The sequence below is a fragment of the Rhinolophus hipposideros genome (genome assembly GCF_964194185.1).
Source record: "Rhinolophus hipposideros genome assembly, chromosome: 25".
Taxonomy (NCBI): Eukaryota; Metazoa; Chordata; class Mammalia; order Chiroptera; family Rhinolophidae; genus Rhinolophus; species Rhinolophus hipposideros.
In genome coordinates, this window is record NC_138071.1 from 488,311 (window position 1) to 515,432 (window position 27,122).

A 27,122-nucleotide genomic window follows, 5' to 3' on the forward strand; every position below is an offset into this window, starting at 1 on the left:
GCATGACAACTGTCAGTAAAGTTACATAGGTTTCAGGTGTACAATTCTGTAATCCATCATCTATATCACATTGTGTGCTCACCACCCAGAGTCAGTTCTTTCCCTCACCATTTGATCCCCTTTACTCTCATTTACCAACCCCTCCTCCCTTACCCTCTGGTAACCCCTAAACTACTATCTATGAGTTTTTGTTTCTTCATTTGTTTGTTTTGTTCTTTTGTTTTCTGTTTTAGATACCACATATCAGAGAAATCATATGGTTCTTGACTTTTTCTGTCAGACTTATTTCGCTCATCTTAATCTCAAGATCCATCCATGTTGTTGCAATACTATTTCACCTTTTCTTATGGCAGAATAGTATTCCACTGTGTATATATACCACATCTTGTTTATTCATCTATTGAAGGACACTGGTTGTTTCCATGTTTTGGCCACCGTAAATGAAGCTATAATGAACATCGGAGCACACATACCTTTATGGATATTTTCCGATTTTTTTGGTAGATACTCAGGAGAGGGACTGCTGGGACATGTGGTAATTCTATTCGTAATTTTTTGAGGAACCTCCACACTGCCTTCCATAACGGCTGCACCAGTCTGCATTCCCACCAACAGTGTATGAGGATTCCTTTTTCTCCACAGCCTCTCCAACACTTGTTACTATTTGTCTTGTTGATGAAAGCCATTCTGACTGGGGTGAGGTGATATCTCATTGCAGTTTTTATTTGCATTTCTCTGATGATTAGTGATGTTGAGCATTTTTTCATATGTCTATTGACCATTTGTATGTCCTCTTTGGAGAAATGTCTCTTCAGGTCCTCTGCCCATTTTTCAATTGGGTTGTTTTTTTTTTTGTTGTTCAGTTTCATGAGTTCCTTGTATATTTCGGATATTAGCCCCTTATTGGAGGCACAGTTTGCAAAAACCTTCTCCCATTCAGTTGATTGCCTCTTTATTTTGTCGATGGTTTCTTTTGCTGAGCAGAAGCTTTTAAGTTTCATATAGTCCCATTTGTTTATTTTAACTTTTACTTCCATTGCCCTTGGAGTCAAATTCATAAAATGCTCTTTGAACCCAAGGTCCACGAGTTTAGTACCTATGTTTTCTTCTATGCAGTTTATTGTGTCAGGTCTTATGCTTAAGTCTTTGATCCAGTTTGAGTTAGTTTCTGTACATGGTGACAGATAGCAGTCCAGTTTCATTCTTTTGCACGTGGCTATCCAATTCTGCCAGCACAGAAATACCTTTTCTAAGGCTGTAACTGCTATAGACAGTGATTCCCCTGAAGGATCTCCACAAAGTCAATTGAAAACCTTCTGGAAAGGACTCACCGTACTAGATGCCACCACGAACAATTGTGATTCATGGGAAGAGGTCAAAACAGCAACATTTACAGGAGTTTGGAAGCAGCTGATTCCAACCCTCCTGGGGGAAGTTGAAGGGTTCATGACTTCAGTAGAGGAAGTCACTGAAGTTGTGGAAATAGAGAGATAGAATAAAATGTGGAGCCTGGACATGTGACTCAAATTGCTGCAATCTCATGACAAAACCTGAATGGATGAGGAACTGCTTCTTACAGAGGAGCAAAGAAAGTGGTTTTTGAGATGGAATCTATTCCTGGTGAAGATGCCGTGAAGACTGTTGCGACGACAACAAAGAGTTTAGAACATTATATAAACTTAGATGGGTTTGAGAGGATTGACTCCGATTTTGACAGGAGTTGTACTGGGGCTGGCCCGGTGGCTCAGGTGGTTGGAGCGCTGTGCTCCTAACGCCGAGGTCGCTGGTTCCATTCCCACATAGGCCAGTGAGCTCCACCCTTTACAGCACAATTGTGAATGACAGCTTTTCCTGGAGCTGGGATGCCGTGATAAGCCAGAGGTCAGCGTGGGCTGCTGTGTGCTGCCACAGGCTATCGTGCGCTGTCATGAGTGGCTGGAGCACGGCAGCTATTGTGAGTGGCCAGCAGCCGCCAGCAGCCGGTCATGAATGACCTCAGCTAGGGGGAGCGCAAGGCTCATAATACCACCAGCATAGGCCAGGGAGCTGTGTCCTCCACAACTAGACTGAGAAACAACGGCTTGAACTGGAGTGGAGGTGGGGAAGCGGAAGAAAGGGGGGGAAAAAAGAAGTTGTACTATGAGTAAAATGCTTTCAAACAGCATCGCATGCTATAGAGAAATCACTTGTGAAAGGAAGTCAATCAGTGTGGCAAACTTCATTGTTTTATTTTATTTTAAGAAATTGCTTCAGCAACTACCACCCTGATCAGTCAGCAGCCATCAACGTTGAGGCCTACTCTCCACCTGTAAGATTATGACTCACTAAAGGCTCAGAGGATGGTTAGCCTTTTTTTTAAGCAATAAATTACTTTTAAATTAAGGTACATACATTACTTTTTGAGACAATGCTATCGTATACTCAACAGACTACACTATAATATAAACATAACTTTTATATGCACTAGGAAAACAAAAATTCATGTGACCCACTTTATTGTGTTATTCACTTTATCGCAATGGTCTGGAACCAAACCTATAATTATTTCTGAGGTATGCATGTACCTTTCCCCCCGTGACTCCCTTAATGCTGCTTTTGGCTTAATGTAAGTTCTTAAATGTAATGTAGTCATTTATGTCTTATTAAATAAATCTTCCTCCACCCAAAGGTTAATAAGATGTATTACATTATCCTCTAAAGGACTTACTGTTTTTGCCCTTCACATTTAGGTCTATAATCTAAATGTCATTGGCCTTTATGATAATGGTCCAATTTCATTTTTTGTATATGAACACCCAATTTCCAGTTATTAAAAATATCAACCATTCCACGTGACTTTGTCTTGAATCAATTATTCAGGGATCTCTTTTGTACTCTCTTCTGTTCCACTGGTCTATTGGTGTATCCTTTCAAATATTTCCTTTGGCCTTTATTTCCTTCTTTCTGGAACTCCAATATAATACAGATGAAATCTTTTTAGTGTATCCTCTGAGTTTTACCCTTTTCTTCTGTAGAGTATTTTCCCTATTTTTTTTCTCTTCTGTGCTTCTTCTTGTGAAGTATACCTTCCAGTTCACTAATGCTCACTTCAGCTTTACCTAACCTGTGAAGATTACACACTGAATTAATTTCAGACACTTTATTTTCTGATTCTAAAACTTCTGTTTAGTTCTTTCTCAAGTCTGCCTTGTCACTTCTGTATAGTTTCCAACTTCCTAACACTATGTAATATTTTGCATTTATTATCAACTTAGTAAGTATGATAATATTCTGTTTGATAATTACAATATCTCAACACATTTTGGTTCCTCTCTTTTCTGTTGATTCTGATTCACTTGAGGCCGTGTGTGTATATACCTGATTATATTTATGAACTGATTACTGTATGTTAAAAAATATATATCATATAGATAATTTCAGGCCTAGAATAATAATACCTTCTCCAAGAGAACTTTTGTTTATTCCAGGGAACTAGTGGCATTATCACTCTATATATCTTAATCGAGGTTTGACCAGTCAATCCAGGTTGGATCATAACAGGACACAAGGTCAGGATGCAAGTTTTCTCCTTCAGTGTGTCATCTTAAAATGAGAAGCAATTTACCAGCGATTCCACCTCTGAAGGTTCTGAGCTTTCATTTTGGCTGCTCTTGACAGCACCGGAAATGCAGCTCAGCTTTGAAAACTGTCTCCTCTATACTAACAAATGTCTGCGAGGCACAGTCTTGACTTTTTCTCCCAGAAAGTATGGTATATTTTTCCATTACTTCAAGTCTTCTTTTATCACCATCAGTGGAGTTTTATATTATTTCTTTACAAAAATTTCATAAGTTTCTTTCAAACCTCATTTCTAAGCATTTCATGTTTCTTTTCTTCTATGAATGGAATCATTTCTATAAATGAAATCATTTCCATTATCTTTTTATTATTGATTTCCAGAACGTTGGTTTTTTTATATTTACATATCATTTTCCACCTAAATGGTATTAAAAATACATTTTCAGAGTGATGTCAGCAACACGTCTTAAATTTACAAGTCAGAGGTCTATAATACAACAAAGGTTCCTCTGTCCAACACACAAACATGCCTAAGTGATCCATGAATTGGCACATCTAAAGGTAGCATACTGTAACACATCAGGGAGGTAGGACAAGGGAAGGATAGGGAGAGTGCACACAGACACAGCTCAGTGCCCGCCAAGCCCTAGCTCAGGTGGGAGTGATGGAGGAGGTATGGTATGGCCCCGCACTGTGCCCAGTGGAGGGGAGGGGAGCCAGAAGCAGCATCGCTGCTATAGAATCTGGCATCCTCCTCCGTCACTGCCTTGAAGACTGATAGGAGCAGCAGAGAAGTGTCTATGACCCCCAGGCTACAGCAGCCTTAAGAACAAAGAAGCCATGCTGAGGGCTCATGAACCCAGTTCTCCACTACCTGCTTCATCCCTCTATAGTGGTGGTAGTGTCATGAGACCTAGGGGGTCATGACACAGCAGCGACACCCACAAACCTGGTCACCCAGGTGTTAATATCCATAACCACAGCTAGCCCCACTACCACAACTCCAGAAGCACAATTAGTGCAGATAAAATACAAACTTGCATTATAGCACCACATTTTGGGAAACAAAAAAAAGACCTCCAATAATAAACCTGCTGATTTGTTAATATCAAAATGGTAACTATATATAAGATGTCAGAGAAGTAGTAGATTGAGGGAGGGGGGTGATTATCACTTTGTGAGAGGTGTAAATGTCTATTACATGGTTTTGTACACCTGAAGCTAATAAAAAAACAATAAAAGTTACCACAGTAGTAAGAAAACAAAGTAAAAAAAAAAGGTATCTATGCAAGAAAAAAGTTCACTATCTCAAATACACAGGCAGAGGAATAATCTATCGAGTACCATGAACAACCAAGGTAAGATGGTACCACAAGGAAAAAAAATGACAAGTTTTCAGAAATCAAACCCAACATCTTGGATGACTGATTTAAATGACAGAGAATTCAAGGCTGCAGTTATGAAGAAACTCAATGAGATACAAGAAAACTTAGAAAGCCAGTCCAATGGGCTCAGAAATAAAATAAATGAACAAAAGGAGTACTTTTGTACCAAAGCCACTGAAACTATAAAAAAAATTCAAACAAACCTGGAGTTGAAGAACTCAATAACTGAGATGAACAATGTATTAGGAAGCATTGGAAATAGAGCAGACCAGATGGGACAGGGAATTAGCAAGCTGGAAGATAGAAATCTACAAATGATTCAAGTGAAAAAAGAAGAGTTAAAAAAATAAAAATAAAAGAACGCTACAAAAATTTTGTGACTCCATTAGAAACAGCAACATTAAGAATAATGGGATAAGGGTATCCCAGAAGAAGAGAGAGAGATGGGAATGGAGAGCCTATTCAAAGCAATAATTGATGAGAACTTCCCAATATTAGGGAAAGAGCTGAATATTTAAATACAAGAAGCTAACAGAACACCTAATTATCTCAACGCAAAAAGACCTTCTCTAAGACACCTTATATTAAAGCTTTCAAAAGTTAATGATAAAGAAAGAGTATCAAAGCAGCCAGGGAAAAGAAGACTGTAATCTACAAAGGAAACCCAGTTAAATTATCATTAAATTTTTCTATTTCTCAGTAGAAATCATACAGGCCAGGAGATATATTTGAATGATATATTCAAAATATTCAAAGAGCAAAAGCAGCAGCCAAGAATAATATATCCAGCAAGGTTATCCTTTAGAAATGAAAGAGAAATAAACGCTTTCGAAGACAAATTAAAGCTGAGAGAATTTACCAACATAAGACCTGCATTACAAGAGATGTTTAAATTAGTTCTTCTACCTGAAACAAAAAGATGAAAGTATACAACTTTGAGTAAAGTGACAGACAGAAGCAGGAAATTGCAACTCTATTTCAGAATAGGGTAATAAACAATTACAATGCAAAGGTTACAAGGAAAAAAACATTAAAAATAGCTATAACTATTACAATTTGTTAAACACACAACATAAAAAGGGACAATTTGTGACAACAAAAAAAAAAAAAGAGGAAAAGGAAAAAACCTGAACTTATATAGCCAAATGAAGATAAGATGCTATCACAAGAAAAAGGACTTTTATCTGAGACATTTTATATAAACCTCAAGATAAACACAAAACAAAAATCTAGAGCTGAGACATGAAACATAAAAAAAGAGGAAACAGAAAAACAACATAGAAAACCATCAATCTAAAATAGCAGACAAAAACACAAGGGAAAAGAAACAATGGAGATATACACAGCAACCAGAAAACAAAAGATAAAATTGCTATAATAAATTCTCATATATCAAAGTCACTCTAAATGTAAATGGACTGAACTCACCAATCAAAAGGCACAGAATAACTGGATGGATTAAAAAACAAGACCTACATATACGATGACTTCACGAGACCCATCTCAGCTCCAAAGACAAACACTGCATCAAAGTGAAGGAATGGAAGATGATACAAGCAAATGGTATCCAAAAAAATCGGCTATAGCCATACTTAAGCAAAACAGATTTCACAACAAAAAAGGTAAGCGACAAAGATGGACATTTTATAATGATAAAGGGGTCAATCCATCAAGAAGATACAACATTTATTAATATATATGCACTTAGCCTAGAAGCACCAAAACACACAAATTATTAACATATCTAAAGGAGAAACTAACACTTTTACAATAGTAGGGGACTTCAATAGCCCACTTACATCAATGGAAAGATCATCCTGACACAAAGTCAACTAGGAAACATTGGCCTTAAATGACACATTAGACCAGATAACCTTAACATTTATAGAACTTTCCATCCCTAAAGGACAGAATACACGCTCTTCTCAATGTATCCCATATGCTGGGATACAAAACAAGTCTCAATGAATTTAAGAATAAAATCTATCAAACATCTATTTAAAACACAACAGTATGAAACTAGAAATCAACTGCAAGAAAGCTGGAAAAATCACAAATATGTGGAGATTAAACAAGTTACTGAACAACTACTGGGTCAAAGAAAAAGTAAAAGAAGTCAAAAGATGCATAAAGACAAATGAAAATACAATCTATCAAAATTTGGGAGATGCAGCAAAAGTAGTACTAAGAGAGACATTTATAGAAATACAAGCCTATCTTGCATAAATGATCTAACATTACACTTTAAATAATTAGAAAAACAAATGAGACCAAAGTCAGTAAAAAGAAGGAAATTATAAAAATCAGAGAGCAAATAAATAGAGAATAAAAAGTAGAAAAAAATGATTGAAGGGATTGTTCTTTGAAAAGATTAAAAAAATAAAATTGACATACCTCCAGCTAGACTCACTAAGGATAGAAGAGAGAAGACTCAAATAAATAAAATCAGTAATGAAAGAGAAATTACAAGGGATATCACAGAATACAAAGAAGTATTTGAGAATATTATGAAATGCCACCAAATTGGACAACCTCGAAGAAATAGACAAATTCTCAGAACCTTTCTAAATTTGAATCATGGAGAATTGGAGAACCTAAATAGACAGATTACTATTAGTATGGCTGTTGAAACAGCAATCAAAAACCTCCCAAAAAACAAAAGTCCAGGACCAGATGGCTTCACTGGTGAATGCTACCAAACGTTCAAAAAAGATTTAACAACTATACTTCTCAAATTATTTAAAAAAAACTGAAGAGGAACGAATACTTCCTAATTCATTTTACTAGGCCAACATTACCTTGACACCAAAACCAGCCAAGGACATCACAACAAAATTACAGGCCAATAACTATGATAAAAATATTTGCAAAAATCCTAAACAAAATACTAATAAATTGAACACACTACATTAAAAGAATCATATACCAAATCAAGAGGAATTCATTGATTTGGATGCAAGTATGGTTCAATTAATGTGACATACCACGTTAACAAAACATGAAACATCATACAATCATCTCAAAAGATGCAGAAAAAGCACTTGACGAGACACATCATTCATTTATAATTAAATAAAATGGGTATAGGAGGAAAGTACCTTAAAATAATAAAGGCCAGATACGACAAACCCTTAGCTAACATCATACTCAATGGTGAAAAACTGAAAGCTCTTCCTCTAAGATCAGAAACAAGAGGAAGACGGGACGCCCACTGTTGATACTGTTGTTCAACATAGTACTGGAAATTTAGCCAGAGCAATTAGTCAAGAAAAAGAAATAAAAATATCCAAATTGGAAAGGGAGAAATAAATTTGTCACTATTTGCAAATAACAAGACTTCATATGAGAAAACACTAAAGACTCCACAAAATATCTGTTACAAATAATAAATACAGTAATGTTGCAGGATACGAAATCAATATAAAAAAATCTGTTGTGTTTCTATATATGAATACCAAAATATCAGAAAAAGAAATTAAGAAAACAACTCCATTTACAATTGCAACCAACAAAATGAATAAAACACCTAGGAATAAACTTAACAAAGGAAGTAAAGGATCTGTACACTGAAAACTACCAGACATTAATGAAAAAAAACTGAAGACACAAAGACATGGAAAAATATTCTATGATCATCAATTGGAAGAATTAACTTTGTTAAAATGTCCATATTACCTAAAGCAATCTAGAGTCAGTGGAATCTGTATCAAAATCCCAATGACACTTTTCACACAAATAGAGAAGAAAAAATCCTCAAATTTGTATAGAACCACAAAATACCCTGAAATGCCAAACTATTAGAGACAAAATAAGAAAGCCAGTGATATCACATTCCCTGATTTCAAACTATACTACAAAGCTACAATAATCAAAGCAGAAAAAGAGATACATTGGCAGAAAAAGAGACACATAGATCAATGGAACAGAATTGGGGGCCCCACAAAAACCCCACACATGTACAGACAACTAATTTACAACAATGGGTCCAAGAATATTCAATGGAGAAAGGGAAGTCTCTACACTAAATGGTGTTGAAAAAACTGGACAGCCATATGCAAAAGAATAAAACTAGACTGCTATCTTACACCATATACAAAAATTAATTAAAGATGGATTAAAGACTTGAATGTAAGGCCTGAAACAATAAAATACATAAAAGAAAACGTAAGCACTAAGCTTCTGGATACTGGTCTCAGAGGTGTTTTTGTTAATTTGACTCCAAACGCAAGAGAAACAAAAGCAAAAAAAAATAGATGGGACTACAAAATAAAAATCTTCTATACAGCAAAAACAACCACCAACAAAACAAAAAGGAAACCAACTAAATGGGAGAAGGTATTTGTAAACGACACCTCCAATAAGGGGTTAATATCCAAAATATATAAAGAACTCATACAACTCAATAACAACAACAACAATAATAAAACAATCTGATTAAAAAGTGGGCAGAGTATCTAACAGTTTTCCAAGGAAGACATACAGACGGCCAAGAGGCATATGAAAAGATGTTCAACTTCACTAGCTACTAGAGAAATGCAAATCAAAAGCACAGTGAGATATCACCTCACACCTGTCAGAATGGCTATTATCAAAATGACAAGACGTAAGTGTTGGCAAAGATGTGGAGAAAAGGAAACTCCCCTACATTGCTGGTGGGATTGTAAATTGGTACAGCAACTATGGAAAACAGTGTGAAGGTTCCTTAAGAATAGAGCTACCGTATAATTCAGGAATTCCTTTTCTAGGTATTTATCCAAATATGAAAACACTAATTCAAAAAGACATATGCACCCCTATGTTCACTGCAGCATTATTTATAATAGCCAACATATGGAAGGAAACTTCGTAAGTGCCCACTGATGGATGGATGGATAAAAAAGATGTGGTGTACATATAATGGAATATTATCCAGCCATAAAAAAGGATGAAATATTGCCATTTGGGACACATGGATGGATCTCGAGGGTATTATAGTAAGTGAAAAAAGTCAGTTGGGAAAGGACAAAAACCGTATGATTTCATTTATATGAAATAAAACAAAAAAGTAATAAACCAGCAAAACAAACAAAACCAAACTCATAGAGTTTGTGGTTGCCAGACAGCAAGGAGGTAGAGACAGGACAGATGTGGTAAATAAAAATATAAAAATATGAAACAAAAAATAAATATATGCATTTTTACTACAATCACCTTTTATATCTTCTTATTACAACTTATGTAAGTCCATAAAAATTTACACAGTTTTCATATTGGTGGGTTAATAACTGTTATCAGTAAGCAAAAACAATCTTTTACAACTTCAAAAATGCAAAGTAATTTTCACAACTGTTTTCACAACAGCATTTTCAATTGGTTTTTCACTTAACTATTAGGTTTTCCAGGTAGAGTGGTACACCTCGGTTTTCGAACGTATCCACTGACGAACACTTTGGTTTATGAACACCGTAAATTTTATGGATCTATGGTTTTATTAGATAGAAAAATTCATGCTAAATTTGCAGTTTTAGGGGTTGATTTTAAAGGTCTAGAACAGATTCATCCATTTTGCATTACCTTCTGTGGGAAACTGTGCCTCGGTTTTCAAACGTTTCAGAACTAGGTCTTCCGGAACAGATTATGTTCGAAAACCAAGGTACCACTGTAATCATTTTATCTACAAGTATTGATATTTCATTACTTTCTTTTCAATTTCTACACCTTCTACTTCATATGTTGCTCTATTATAATAAAAACACTTTGGTCATCCTATTCACATAAAAGGATTATTTTCAAATATGTCAGCCATTCATACAACAGAATTACTAAAAAAAAAAAAAAATTACTGAATAACATGACCAACACATGACTTTATTATTTCTACCTTTAACTCTACAAAACTAAGGATGTTTCTGATCAACACAGCATATAAGAAACTAAATAATTCACCATGTTGTAATTTAAAGTGAGGATCACAAATTCAAATGCCTTTGAAGGCCAGAAAAACAGATACATGAAGCGGCTGTGGAAGTAAAAATGGTGATGAGGATTTTAAAGGAAGGTGCATTGCTACCTAAAAGCATATATTTAAAAAAAAGTCTGCCCAAATAGAATTGGTCTGCCAATAATGTTATAAGCATGTCTATTTATTTTGCTACACAGAGATAATTATAGGATTTTTAAAAAATAAAATTACAAGGAACCACCATCCTCTTTAAAAGAAAACAAACCCTACACGTTAATCCTAAAATCAGGATAGTTTTTAGAAGCAAGAATGAGAAGTTCAGGTACATAAATAGCCTTTCTATATCAAGAATTACTAGAAAACTTCATGACATAGAGAAAAAATATACACATTGAAGAAAAAGCATATGTAAAGATTATGGAATCTGACATTCTACTTAGAATTGGGAAATAATTTTGAATTGGGAAATAATTTTGACCTGTAAATGGCAGAAGATTAGAATGTTGTACCATCAAAAACCATTTACTTTGATTTTGTTTAGTCAAACCATTTTTCTTTAGTTAAGACATTAATTTTCTATCAATTTTTTGTATTTCCTACAGGAAAAAGAACAAAAATTGCCGTTCCTGAAAGTAGGACTAGAAGTATTTATTTTAAGCTTGGCCCTATTTATTTAAATATGTCAAGTTTAGAGACTGGCCTTTCTTTAAGTATTCATGTGTATAGAATACCAATGGTTGTAACTGACTTTTTCTGCATTACCTTGAAGAATTCTATAAAGCTACTAGTAATAAGATTTTTAGTGTGAAATTCAAATATAGTTTCTACCACTAGAAAAATTATTAAACAGTTTATAATTTAGCAGTGAACTAGATAAATGATAAAGTTCAACTGCCAATCAATTTGCAGACGACTCAAGTGGGAAGCCTCATAAAGTTCCAATTAAAATGTTCATTAATAATATTACTCAATATTCTCATGTCCATTATATAACACTGACAATACTGAACACAACAGGACTAAATAAACAGATATTCAGATGTTTAATGATCATAATTCATAGACAACAGATGATCTGTTATTATTTGCTCTTTATAATCTTAGCAGAAAATTAATTGAAATTGTTATGCTTTCATTAACTTTAAAAAGCAGCATGAACAAATTAATTGACCTTTTGAGTCTGAATCTATAAAAGCAGGATACTTATTTGTATTAGCTTATTCTATAGATTAGAAATATGTCTAGCACAAAAAATAGTAGTTGTATTTTGCAATAAAGCATTTTTAAATTGAAATAGGTCATTATGAGCAAAATAACACAACTCTAAATGACTATTACTTTTTCATCTAAATGAGTACTGTTACATATGAAATCTTGGTGTAGAGTTAAGGCCCTAGTAAATGCATTAACAAAATTTTTTTTCTTAGTATCCTCAAAAGAGGTAGCAAAAATAGAAACTTTGGGGGACTGCAATCTTAATAAAGGTGAAACAACACTGATAAGGAAATCAAACTTGATCCATCAACTGAATCTTACCTTTCACCATGGGCAAAATAAACAGGTTACACTAAATAATTTCTATGCTCATTTTCAACTCTAAAAATACATGGAACTAAGTAAAGTAGTTAAGAGTGAAGGCTGTGAAGCACATTGCCCGGATTCATATCAGCTAGGTAGTCTTGAACAAATTTCCGAATCTTACAAGCAAGTCCCTTATCTATAAAATGGGATAATGGTACCTATCTCAGTGTCATGAGGATTAAATTAATAAAAAAAAAGTTTATTACAAAATTGAGGATAGCACAGAGAAAACAATTAATAAATGGCAAGTGTTATTATATTAAAATGGTAAAATTATCTCCAGTCATTAAAATTTCGGGAAAAAAAGAAGTTTAAAAGCTTTTGTGGCTCATGCCAGGTGGCCCCAGCTAGGGCACAGGCTGCAGCTAAACTTGGCCTGTGGCAGGGACACTGCCAGGAGGCTCTGTAGCCAGCACATCCAGTGGCCAGGTTTGGGCCAAGCCAGAGCACCACTCAGCTGCCTCCACAAATGACACACCCAAAGGGCAGACTGGGCAGGCATCAGAGCCCTGCTAAAGCGAAACATGCTCTGTAGGATCAGCCCCTGCATAGCAGCTCCTCCACTGTAGTCCTGGCCAGTCCTCACAACTAATCAACCTGAGGGTCAATCACTTCCACTGATGTCCAAACAGCAACCAAGGCTCAACTACAAAAGGAGGGCACACACAACCCACACAAGGGACACACCTGGATTGCAAGGCTTAGGTGACCAGAAAGACTGCACCACTGGGACCCACAGGACACCTACTACATAAGACCACTCTACTAAGACCAGGAGACATAGCAGCCCTACCTAGTACATAGAAACAAACACAGGGAGGCAGACAAAATGAGGAGACAAAGAAACATGTCCCAAATAACAGAACAGAACAAAGCTCTACAAAAAGAACTAACCAAAATGGAGACAAGCACTCTATCAGATGGAGAGTTCAAAACACTGGTTATAACAATGCTCAATGAACTCAGTGAGAAGTTTAACAAAGTAATAGGAAACATAAAAATGGACATAGAAATCAAAAATAGAACCAGTCAGAAACGAAGACTACAATAATTGAAATGAAGAATACATTATGGGGATCAACAATTAGATGAAGCAGAGGATTGAATCAGCAATTTAGAAGTTAAGGTAGCAGAAAACACCCAGTCAGAACAGCAAAAAGAAAAAAGAATCCAAAAAAATCAGGAAAGTTTTAAGGGACCTCTGGGAAAACATGAAGTGTAGCAACATCTGCATCACAGGGGTACGAGAGGAGAAGAGAGCAAGGAATTGAAAACCTACTTAATGGAAAAATGACAGAAAACTTCCCTAACCTGGTGAAGGAAATACCGTGTTTCTCTAAAAATAAGATCTAGCAGGACAATCAGCTCTACTACGTCTTTTGAAGCAAAAATTAATGTAAGACCCAGTATTATGTATTACTATATTTATATTTTATATCGTTAATTATATTTTATACATTATATTATGGTATATTAACTATATTACATTAGTTATATTTATATATTATATTATGTTATATTATATTATATTGATTATATTACAATTTGCATCCCCCATAGAAGAATCAATTGCGACTTTGGTCTTTCTGGTTTGGGTCAAAGGGCTTCTACAAAAAGTTCGCATCAAACCTCCAAATCTGCAAATGACAATGGTTGGCAAGGAAAGGCATATGAAATCTCAAAGGAAAATTTCAAAGAGACTCTCTAAACATAAGAGCAAGATGGGATATGCTTCCTTGGGTATCTAGACACTTTCCTTCCTTTTTATCCTTATGAAAATTGTAAGTTATTCAAATTTCAGAAAATCCAACAGCTGAGTAATAAAACCAAGACCAGACTGACTGCCAGTCAAGATGGCAGAGTAGGTAAATCTGAAGCTCACCTTCTCACACAAATATCCCCAAATTACAACTACATATAGAGCAACTATTGCTGAGAACCTGAAGACTAGCAGAACAGAGTATCTATAACTAAGGACAGAAAGAAGTCACACTGAAATGGGTAAGAGGGACAGAGACACAGTTTGCTCAGGTGCTACACCCATTGTGCAGTGACTCACAAACAGAAGGGAAATCATTGGCGTGGTCCCCCAAGGAGTGAGGTATCTGAGCCCTACACTGGACGCTCTGGAGGACCTGTGCTGGGAAAAGGAGGAGCCACAGTATCTGGTTTTGAAAACCAGCAGGGATTACTTCCAAGAAGATGAAGAGCTATGGGAGACTGAGATTCTGCTCCTCAGATGGGCTGCACAAACCCACCTGACTCCACAATCCATCATGGAGACAGCAGTTTGAGAAGGGCCTGGGTCACACATGGAGAAATTAAATTGAATAACTTTAGGGCCGGTGCCACAGGAGCAGGAATCAGTGGGAACTCTATCCGGGCAAGGAACTGCTGGAAGGTGTCACTGAAGGTTGCTGTACTTTCCTTCATCAGTCTGTTGGCAAATCTGTCACTCTGCATTAACCAAATACTATTCTCCTCTCCCTGGCATTCCACTCAAATCCTACCCTGGCCCATCCAACACACATGCCCACGCTGGAGCCCCTCTCAAGCAGCTCCAGACCAGCCATATCCAGTGGCTGGCCTTGGCTTACACTGCAGTCTTTCCTAAGCCAAAATGAAGAAACAAAGGAATATGTTCCAAAGGAAATAGGACAAAATCCCAGAAAAAAGAACGAATCAAAATGGAGACTAGCAATCTAACAGGCAAAAAGAGTTCAAAGCAAAGGTTACAAAGCTGCTCAATGAACTTGGGAGAAGAATGGATGAAACCAATGAGAATTTCAACTAAGACAGAAAATATTGAAAAAAATGTCAAAAATGAAGAATGCAATAACTGAAATGAAAAATACCCTAGAGGAAATCAAAAGCAAGTTAAATGATGCAAAAGATCAAATCAGAGATCTGGAAGACAAGGTAGTGAAAATCACCTCATTGGAACAGAAAAAAAATTTTAAATGAGAATAATTTAAGGGACATCTGGGACACCACCAAGCATAACAGTATTTGTATCATGGGAGTCCCAAAGGAGAAGAGAAAAAGACAGACCTATTTGAAAAAATAATGGCCAAAAACTTGCATAACCTGGTGAAGGAAAAAAGACAACCAAGTCAAGGAAGTTCAGAGAATTCAAAAGATAAACCCAAAGAGGCCCACACTAAAACATGTCATAATTAAAATGTCAAATGTTACATATAAAGCTTCAATCTTGAGGCCGGCCCGGTGGCTCAAGCGGTTGGAGCTCCATGCTCCTAACTCTGAAGGCTGCCAGTTCGATTCCCACATGGGCCAGTGGGCTCTCAACCACAAGACTGCCAGTTCGATTCCCCGAGTCCCGCAAGTGATGGTGGGCTGCGCCCCCTGTAACTAGCAACGGCAACTGGACCTGGAGCTGAGCTGCGCCCTCCACAACTAAGATTGAAAGGACAACAACTTGGCTTGGAAAAAAGTCCTGGAAGTACACACTGTTCCCCAATAAAGTCCTGTTCCCCCTCCCCAAAAAATCTTTAACAAAACCAACCCCAATGTATTTAAAGTACTGTAGCAAGAAAAGGAACTGAGTAAAAAGTTAAAAAAATATATATTTTAAAGCTTCAATCTTAAGAGCAGCAAGAGAAAAGCAGCTGATTACATATAAGGGAACTCCCATAAGACTATCAACTGATTTTTAAGCAGAAACTGTGGAGGCAAGAAAATGGCATAATATATTCAAAGTGATGAAAAGAAAAAAACCCTACAATTAGGAATACTCTACCCAAAACAGTTACCATTCAGAATTGAAAAGATCAAGTTTCCCAGACAAGAAAAAGCTAAAGGAATTAGTCACCACTAAACCAACAATAGAAGAAATGCTAAAGCTAAAGGGACTTCTTTAAGTGGGAAAAAAAATATTCAAAACTAAAAATAAGAAAATACAGGGGAAAAACATCTCAGAAAGGCAAACATTTAGTAAAAGCAATAGATCAACCAATTATAAAGCTAGTACGAAGATTAAAAGAAAAAAACTGCTATAAGATCAAGGGTATCACAATAGCAAATTTTGGATACACACATACACACAGAAGATGGAAAACATGATTCAAAAACAAACATTGAGGGTGAATAAAAATGCAGGACTTTTAGAATTTGAATGTATTCGAACTTAAGTAATCATCAATGTAAAATAGACTAATACAAAAACAGATTTGTATATATATGAATCTCAAGGTAATTGCAAAACAAAAATCTACAACAGGTACACAAAAAATAGTGATTAAAACATATCACGAAAGAAAGTCATCAATGAACAAGAGAATACATCAAGAAAAAAAGAAAGGAACAGAGAACTACAAAAAGCAACCAGATAATAAAATGGCAAAAGTACATATCTATTGAAAATTATTTTAAATGAAAATGGACTAAATGCTCTAATCAAAAGACTTAGGGTGGCTCAATTAAGAAAAAAAAGACCCATGTATGTGTTGCCCTTAAGAGACTTCAGCTCAAAAGACACACACAGACTGACAGTGATGGGATGGAAAAGATAACACGTGCAAATGGAAACAAACAAAAAAGCTGGGATAACAATACTTTTGTTTGACAAAATAGACATTAAAGAGACTGCAACAAAGGACAAAAAAGACACTACATAATGATAAATGGCTCAATTCACAAGAGGATATAACACTTGTAAGCATCAATGCACCCAACACAGAAACACCTAAGTACATAAAGAAAATATTAGTGGGCATAAACAAAAAGACTGACAGTATAACAATAATAGCAGGGGACTTTAACACCCCACTCACACAAATGAACAGATCATCGAGACAGAAAATCAACAAAGACATAGTGGCCTTAAATGACATTAGTCCAGGTGACCATAAGAGATACTTAGGGAATTTTTCAGCCAAAACAGATTCTTTTCAAATGCACATGGATTACGTCATAGAAATGGGGGAGTGAGGAGAGCCTCTTGAAATCTCCCCTGGAATTAGTAACAAATTGAACAGCTACAATTCCACAAAGGATTCCCTGAGTAGCAGACAGGTAAGACTAAGAGACGCACAACTAAAATTATCTAAAGATGGGGAAACTGGGAGAGCAGGGGAGGAAGGAAGTGGGAAGTGCGGATATGCGGGCCACGCGGGCGCAGGAGCAGGCTGGAGCTCGAAGCTCCGAGCTCACTGCATCCCGGAGGGACCACAGATTCAGGAGAGGAAAGAATTTGACTGCTAGCACTCCCCTTATGGCCCACAGTCCCGCCTGAGGGATCAGCATATAACACGGCTGGATCCAATGCTCACAGCAGAGACCTCTGAGCAAAGACTGAGGAAAGAAGGGTGAAAACGGTGGTTTTAGCCCTCACTGCAGAAAATGAAAGGCATAGGCATGGAGCCTAGCAGCCCCCTTCCAACCCTCCCAGAGCTCGTCCACCCCGAGAGAGCTCTGTCCAGTGCTAGAAGCAGAACAGTAGCAGTGTCAGATCAAAAGAACAGACTATTTGCAGTCCTGAGAACTACAGCCAAACTAGTTCTGGCTAAGGGGAGGGAGCCCTGGGTGCAGGACTGGCTGTGCTGGTGGTTGCCACCATCGTTCACAGCCACCTTTCACAACCCACCCCGTCCCTGTCCCCACTTATCTGGGCTGATCCCTGCAGGGGCAAACAGAGCCGCTGAAACACAAAGGCTCAGAAACTGGTGCAGGAAGAGCTTTGGAACTTCAGAAGCTCTCCGCATCCCCTCATAGAGGTGGTGCCCTGTGATCCAGGTGACCTGCTCACACAGAAGCCCAACTTACAGGGAACCACCGCCATTCTGTGACAAGCCAGACAGTGCAGAGAAAATATAACACTACAGTGTGAGAGAGAATAAAAGGCTGCAGTCGGACAGATAATAAAACACTCTACCGACACCTACTGGAAAGCAAAAGAAAGACCTCTTCCTATTAACCTGCTGCAGAACCCACTCCTCTGAATGTCTAAGAGAAATAACAATTCACTGATTGCTATGAATAACCAAGGTAACTAGGCAGCTCAGAAAGAAAATGAAAAGTCTCTAGAAAAGAAAACTTAAAGACATGGAAATATGTAACTTAAATGACAGAGGATTCAAGATTGCTGTTCTTAACAAACTAAATGAGATGCAAGAAAACACAGACAGGCAGTTCCATGCCTCACAAGCACAATCAAAGAATAAAATGAATATTCTACCAAAGAGATTGAAATTAAAAAAAAATAACCAAACAGAAATTCTGGAGATGAAAAACTCAATAAAAGAAATGAAGAATGAAATAGGAAGCTTAGGTAGTAGAGCTGACCAGATGGAGGAAAGAATTAGTGACATCAAAGACAGAAATCTGGAAATGACACAGATGGAAGAAGAGAGACTTGAGAGTTATAAGAAATGAAAGAACTCTACAAGAATTTTCTGACTCCATCAGAAAGAGCAACATAAGAATGGGTGTACCAGAAAAACAAAAAAGGGAGAAGGGAACAGAGAGTATACTTAAAGAAATACTCGATGAGAACTTCCCAAACTTGTGGAAAGAACTGGATCCTCAAATCCAAGAAGGAAACAGAACACCTAATTACCTCAATCCCAACAGGCCTTCTCCAAGGCACACTGTATAGAAGCCATCAAAAATTAATGACAAAGAAAGAATTCTCAAAGCAGCCAGGGAAAAGAATATGGTAACTTACAAAGGAAACTCTACAAACAGGAGAGAATGAAATCAAATATTCAAACTATTGAAAGAGAGAAATTATGAGCCAAGAATAATATATCCAGCAAAGAAACCCTTTAGATATGAAGGACGAAAAATGACTTTTCCAGACATACAGAAGTTGAGGAAAATTTTTAACACGACCTGTATTACATGAAATACTGAAGGAGGCTATTCAACCTGAAACAAAGAAATCAAAAGAACACAAAACCATGAGCAGTACTACAGACAGACAGAAGCAGGAAATGGCAACCCCTACACAAAACAGGGTACCACACACTTAAACGTAACATAAAGGGTAAAGAAGAAGGAAAAAAAAAAACACTAAAAAAAATAAAAAAGAAATAAACAGTTTGCTACTGTAACTCAGAAGTTAACTCACAGCATAAATAGGGATAACTTGTGAAAATAAAAACATAAAAGGGGAGAGAGTAAAGGTCTGAATCTGCAAGAGGGGATGAAGATAAGAAGCGTACTGAAGAAAAGGTACTACTGTATATATGAAACTTTCTTTTACTTAAACTTAATGGAAACCACTCAAAAAACAAAAAAAAGAAAGAAAGAAAAAGGAAAGAAAAAACAAAAATCCAGAACTGAGACATGTAACATAAAAAAAGGAAATAGAGGAAAACAAATTCACAGACCACCACCATATTAAAATAGCAGGCAGAAACAGAAAGACAAAGAAACAATGGAGACATCAAACTACCAGAAAACAAAGATACAATGGCCACAGGACATCCTCACATATCAATAATCACCCTAAATGCAAATGGACTGAACTCACCAATAAAAAGGCACAGAGTACCATACTGGATCAAAAAAAGGAAAAAAAACCCAATCATATGCTGCCTCCAAAAGATGCACCTCAGTTACAAGGACAAAACTTGTAAGGGTGGAAAATAATACCCCAAGCAAATGGCATCCAGAGAAAAACTGGTGTATTCATACTTAGATGAAACAGACTTCAGAATAAAAAAGGAAACAAGAAACAAAGATGGACATTTCATAATGATAAAGAAGACAATACAACAAGAAAACATAACACTTATCAACATATATGTTCCAAATCAGGGAGCACCAAAATATACAAAGCAACTACTAACAGAACTAAAAGGAGAAATTGACCACAACACAATTGTAGTAGGGGATCTAAATACTCCATTGACACCTATGGATAGATCAACCAAACAGAAAATCAATAAGGAAATATCAGTCTTAAATGACACATTACCAAACGGACATAACTGACATTTATAGAGCTCTTCATTCAAGAACACCAAACCATACGTTCTTCTCTAATGAACACTCAACATTCTCAAGGATAGTCCATGTGTTAAGACATAAAACTAGTTTCAGCAAATTTAGAAAGACTGAAATCATACTGAGCATATTCTCTGTCCACAATGCTTTGAAATTGGAGATCAATTGCAAAAAGCAGGAAAAACTGCAAATACATACTAGATTAAATGACATACTAGTTTAAATGACGTACTACTAAAGAACTGTGTTCAAAGGAAAATAAAAGGAGATATCAAAAGATACATAGACTCAAATAAGAATGAAAATACATTGTATCAAAATTAGTGCAATACTGTGAAAGCAGGATTAAGAGGAAAATTTATATTATTACAGGCCTATCTCAAGAAATAAGAACAAGCCCAAGTAAATAATCTAACATTACATCTTAAAGAATTAAAAAAAAGAGGAACAGATAAAACCCAAAGTCAGCAGAAGGAAAGAAATAAATATCAGAGCAGAACTAAATGAAGTAGAGAACAAAAAGACAGTACAAAAAATTAATGTAACGAAGAGCTGGTTCTTTGAAAATATTAATAAAATTGACACTTGGACAGATTCACTAAAGAAAAGAAAAAAGATACAAATAAAATCAGAAATGAAAAAGAAGTTAAGACAGAAACCACAGAAATACAAATGATCATACAAGAATACTACGAATAACTATAGACCACCAAATTCAATGATCTAGAAGAAATGGACAAGTTCTTAGAAATTTATAACCTTTCTAGACTGAATCACAAAGAACTGAAAAATCTACATAGACTGATGAACACTAAGGAAATAGAAATAGTCATCCAAAATCTCAGTAAAAGCAAAACTCCAGAACTGAATGGCTTCACAAATGAATTCTACCAAACATTCAAAGAGGATCTAATATCTGTCCTCCTCACACTTTTCCAAAAAATTGAAGAGGCAATACTTTCTAATCCATTTTATGAAGCCAACATTATTCTAAAACCAAAATTGGTAAAAATAACCAAAGAAAGGAAAACTAGAATTATATCTATGATGAATACAGATGCAAAAATACTAAACAAAATACTAGCAAACTGAATACAATAATACATTAAAAAGATTATACATCACAATGAAGTGGGGCTCATTCCAGGGGCACAAAGACAGTTCAACAAATACAAACCGATCAATAGGATACATCACATAAACAAAATAAAGGATAAAATCATGATTCTATCAGTAGATGCAGAAAAATCATTTGACAAGTTACAACATCCATTTATGATTAAAACACTCAATAATGAAAGTTCCTCAATAAAGCCATAGATGGCAATCCCTCAGCTAATACTTAATAGCAAAAAAATGAAAACTTCCCCCCTAAAATAAGGAGTAAGACAGGGCTTCCCCCTCTCACCAGTGTTATTCAAAATACTATTGAAAGGCCTAGCCAGAGCAATCAGGCAAGAGAAAGAACTATAAGGCATCCAAATTGGGAATGAAGAAGTTAAATTGTCACTTTTTGCAGATGACACAATTCTTTATATAGAAAGCACAAAGACTGAACCAAAAAGTTGTTGGAAACAATAAGCAAATACAGTCAAGTTGCAGTATATAAAATCAATGTACAAAAATCCATTGTTTTATGCACTAACAATTAAATTTCATTAAAAGAAATGAAATAAATATTCCTTTTGCAAAGGCAACAAAAAGAATACCTGAGGAATAAACTTAACAAAGGATGGGAAGGACCTATACAGTGAAAACTGTAACACATTATTAAAAGAAATTGAAGACACAAAGAAATGGAAAGACATTCTGTGTTCGTGGATTGAAAGAATCAACGTAAGTTAAAATGGCCATATTAGCCAAAGCAATATATAGATTTAATGCAATATCCATCAAAATCCTAATAATCCTAATTTTTTTGAAGAAATAGAACAAAAAAATCGTCAGATTTGTATGGAATAACAAAAGACCCCGAAGAGCCCAAGTAATCCTAAAAAAAAAGAACAAGGCTGCAGGTATCACATTTCCTGATTTCAATTTGTAATACAAAGTGACAATAATCCATACAGCATGGTATGGGTAGTAAAACAGACACACCGACCAATGGAACAGAACTGAGAATCCAGAAATAAACCCACATATACAAAGTCTGACAATTAAGTTCGTGAACTCATCCTAGAAAAACTGCTACATACCTCGTTGCTGAATATCATTATGGTCACCTTCGCAGTTACTCCCCTTGGGAAGCTATGCATTGACGCCAGCACCTAGTCCACCCTTTAAAGCAATTTTGGAACTCTTTTTCTGGAATGGCCATCAGAGCTGTCATCATATTACCCTTGATGTCCTGAATGTCATCAAAATGTATTCCTTTCAATATTTTCTTTATATTTGGATAAAGAAAGAAGTTATTGGGGGCCAGATCAGGTGAGTAGGGAAGGTGTTTCGATACAGTATTTGGTTACTGGCTAAAAACTCCCTCACAGACAGCGCCGTGTGAGTTGGTGCATTGTTGTGATGCAAGAGCCATGACTTGTTGGCAAAAAGCAGAGGTCATTTTCATGTAACTTTTCCACACAGACTTTTCTGTACTTCCAAAGAGTAAACATGGTTAACTGTTTCTCCAGTTGATACAAATTCATAGAGTAATCCTTCAGATACCAAAAACAGTTAGCAAAATTGTTGTAACAAGTTGGAGAACTTAATTGTCCGACCTCGTATATCGGCAGATTATTTTCAACAAAAGGCCCCAAAAAAGCACAATGGAGAAATGAAACCCTCTTTCATAAATGGTGCTGGGAAAATTAAAGCCAGTGCAACAGATTGAAATTAGACTCCTATCTGTCACCATACACAAAAATTAACTCAAAATGGATCAAAGACTTAAACATAAGACCTGAAAATATAATAAACTGCATAGAAGAAAGCATAGGTACTAAGCTTATGGACCTTGGATTCAAAGAAGATTTTATGAATTTGACATGAAAGGCAAGGGAAGTAAATGGGACTAGATCAAACTAAAAAGCTTCTGCACAGCAAAAGAAACCATCAACAAAACAAAGAGGTAACCAACTGAATGGGAGAAGATATTTGCAAACAACACCTCTGCTAAGGGGCATCCAAAATATACAAAGAACTCATACAACTCAACAATAAAAAACAAACAATCCAGTTAAAAAATGGGCCAAGGACCTGAACAGACACTTCTTCCAAAAAGACATACAAATGACCAACAGATATATACAAATCAAAACCACAAGGAGATAGCACCTCACACCTGTTAGAATGACTATTATCAATAAGACAGAAAATAACAAGTGCTGGAGAGTCTGTGGGAAAAAAGGAACCCTCATATGTACACTGCTGGTAAGAATGTAAATTGGTGCAGGCACTATGGAAAATAGTACTGAAGATCTTCAAAAAATTAAGACTACAATTACCATACGACTCAGCAATCCCTCTTCTGTGTATATAACCAAAAAGTCTGAAAACATTCATACATAAAGATATATGTACCCCTACATTCACTGCAGCATTATTCATGGTGGTGAAGACCTAAAAACAACCAGTGTCCTTCAATAGATGATTGGATAAAGATTTGGTACATATACACAATGGAATATTACTAGGCCATAAGAAAAGATGAAACATTGCCATTTGCAACAACATGGATGGATCTTGAGATTATCATGTTAAGTGAAATAAGTCAGAAAAAGTCAAGAACCATATGACTTCATTCACATGTGGTATATAAATCTGAAAGCAAAAACCAAACAAGACAAAGAAACAAAAACTCACAGAGATAACAGTTCAGTGGTTGCTTACCAGAGAGTAAAGGGGGGTGAGAGGATGGTAGAAGAGGGTAAAGGGGGTCAAAAATATGGCAATGGAAGGAGAACTGACTCTAGGTGCTGAACACATGATACAATATATAGATGATGTATTATAGAAAAGTACACTTGAAACCTATAAAATTCTACTAACCATTTTAACCCCAATAAAGTTAATCGAGAAAAAAAGACAGGGAACAAAAAAGTTACTTGAATTAAAATATTATTATGCTAAAAATAGTCCTGGCCTAACAAAGGTCTTAAATTTTTGCATTTCACTATATTCTCACGTTTCCATCAGTCAAAAGGGTTGGAACTTGTATAAATCCAGTAGAGTGTTTTCCAAATTGTGTTTCACATAGAGGTTAATAGGTGTGTATTGGGGGCAATGGGTATATAGTTAATGGACATAATGAGGGATAGAGGCAAGAATTTCATAGTCAAGTTTGAACTCTTTTTCTCTGAGTATGCACATTAATATTCTCACAGAACACTGGGCAAAGCACTGTTTGGGAATTCTCTAAGATTAGTTGAACAAAACTTACGTTAAAAAATTTTAATTGCGTCAAAGACACAACGCCTACACTGCAGGCAGCAGTTACCAAATTTCAACTAATTGGGGAATGTGGACAAAACTCAAGTACATTCCTGTTAGTCTTCAACAGTTAAATAAATACTTTGCCACTCAAATGGTGTACTTGTATCAGGAGTTTCTGCATCACCTTTAAGACTTTCAGAAATGCAGAGTTTAGGCTGTCTCCCTAAAATCATTTAGTTCCAATCTCCAGAATTTTAACAAGATGCCAACATGATTCCTATATATAATAAGGTTTGAAAAGCACTGGCCTAGAACACGACTTGGCAAACTCTTTCTGTAAAGAGCCAGATAGTATTTAAGGCTTTGCAGACCATTATGTCTCTGTTTTAACTACTCAATTATGCTGTTTTTCAGAATGATAAAAAAAGATAAATATATCAGGAAGATATAATAATTAAAGATGTATATACACTTAGAAACAGAAACCTAAAATAAAATACATGAGGCAAGAAAATAACACAATTGAAAGGAGAAATAGACAATTTAGCAATTATAATGATTTTTTAATATCAGTCTCTCGGTATTGATAGAAATAGAAAATCAGCAAGTATATAAATAAATGAACACTACCACCTTGATGTAGCTGATATTTACAGAACACTTTACCCAACAACAGTAGAACACTCATATTTTTAAATGAACATGGTGTATTCTCCAGAATAAAACACATGCCAGGCCATAAAACAAGTCTGAATAAAAGACTAAAATCATTTAAACTATGTTTTCCAATCACATGGAATTAAATTAGAAATCAGTAACAGAAAGAAATGTGGGAAATCCCCCAAATATTATATCATACAACAAACTTTTAAACAACCCATAGGTCAAAGAAGAAATTTCAAGGGAAATTAGAAAATATCTAGTACTAGACAGCATATTACTAGTATAAGGATAGACAGACAGATGTCTAGAGGTCAATGGAACAAAAAAGAGAGCTCTGAAGTAAAGCCTTACATTTATATTTAATGGATTTTAGACAAAGGTGCCAAGGCAATTCAGCAGGGGAAAGGATAACCTTTCCAACAAATGGTGCTGGAACAATTAGAAAGCCATATTTAAAAAAAAAAAAAAACACAAAAAAACTTTTACCTCATTTCATAAACACAAACCAATTCAAAATAAATCAAACATCTAAATGTAAAAGCTAAAACAATAAAACTACTAAAAGAAAACTACTATGGGAGGAAAATCTTTGTGATCTAGAGTTGAGCAAAGATTTTTTAGATATGATACTAAAAGCACAGTCCATAAAAGAAAACAATAAACTGGACTTCGTAAAATTGAAAAACTTGTACTCTTCAAAAGGTATCATTAAGAAAAAAAGACATGCCACAGACTGGGAGAACATTTCCAAATCATGTATCTCACAGAAGACTTTTGTACCTAGAACATACAAAGAACTCTTAAAATTCAATCATAAGACAAATAACCCAATTTAATAATGAGCAAAAGCTGTCAATAGATAGCTGAATAACAAAGATAAGTGGATGACCAACATACACATTAAAAGATGCTCAACATCATTAATCATTAGAGATGTGCAAATGAAAACCCCAGTGAGATACCGCTCCACAGGTAGACTGAAAGGCATTCTCAAGTAGAGTAGCTTTAAGAAAGAGTAGAATGGAAGATGAGAATCTGAAAATTGATTTTCTTAAAATTATCTTTGCTGACATACTCCCTGGAAAGCCTTTGTGGACCTCCAGTGGTACACATACCATATTTGAAGACCACTAATATTAAGAAAAGAAGAAGAATTTGGTGACTCAGAAGATATTTGGTTAACAAGAATTAATGATCTGGAAAGGTGTCAAGCATGAATGAGGCTAATTTAGAAAAGAAAAAGTAGGGCTGGGAAAAAGGGAGGAAGAGGAAGGAGAACTCTTGTTAGAGTTTCCTACATTATCTATCATCATCATCCTTTTAAGAGTCTCTAGCACTGCCAAGTAAAGTGAGGACGATATCCTCAGGCAGTAGCCACATGTTTTCATCACTTGGAGACTCCCACACAGGCTCCCTGCCCTACCTCACATTCACTAAAAAGAACCACAGCCAAACAGTCCCCAGGTATTCCTCCCAATACTCACATTTGGAAATCACTCTGCAGCACCTGACTGGTGCAAAGCAGAGAGTTGCACCGAGCTGGGGCGACCTCCCTTTACCCAACCTGATGTAGTCAAATTATAGCATTTGTCACATAGTAGTAATCGTTTGTTCACATGCCTGCCTATTCCCCCTCCCATGAGATGTGCCTTCTTTAA

At 35.9% G+C, this 27,122-nt stretch overlaps 1 protein-coding gene across 1 annotated transcript in view; it reads right to left on the reverse strand.

The window, feature by feature from the left end:
- Window positions 1-27,122, reverse strand: part of TMEM168 (transmembrane protein 168) — a 46,801-nt gene that overhangs the window by 12,695 nt on the left and 6,984 nt on the right. The gene's annotated exons all lie outside the window — the stretch shown is intronic.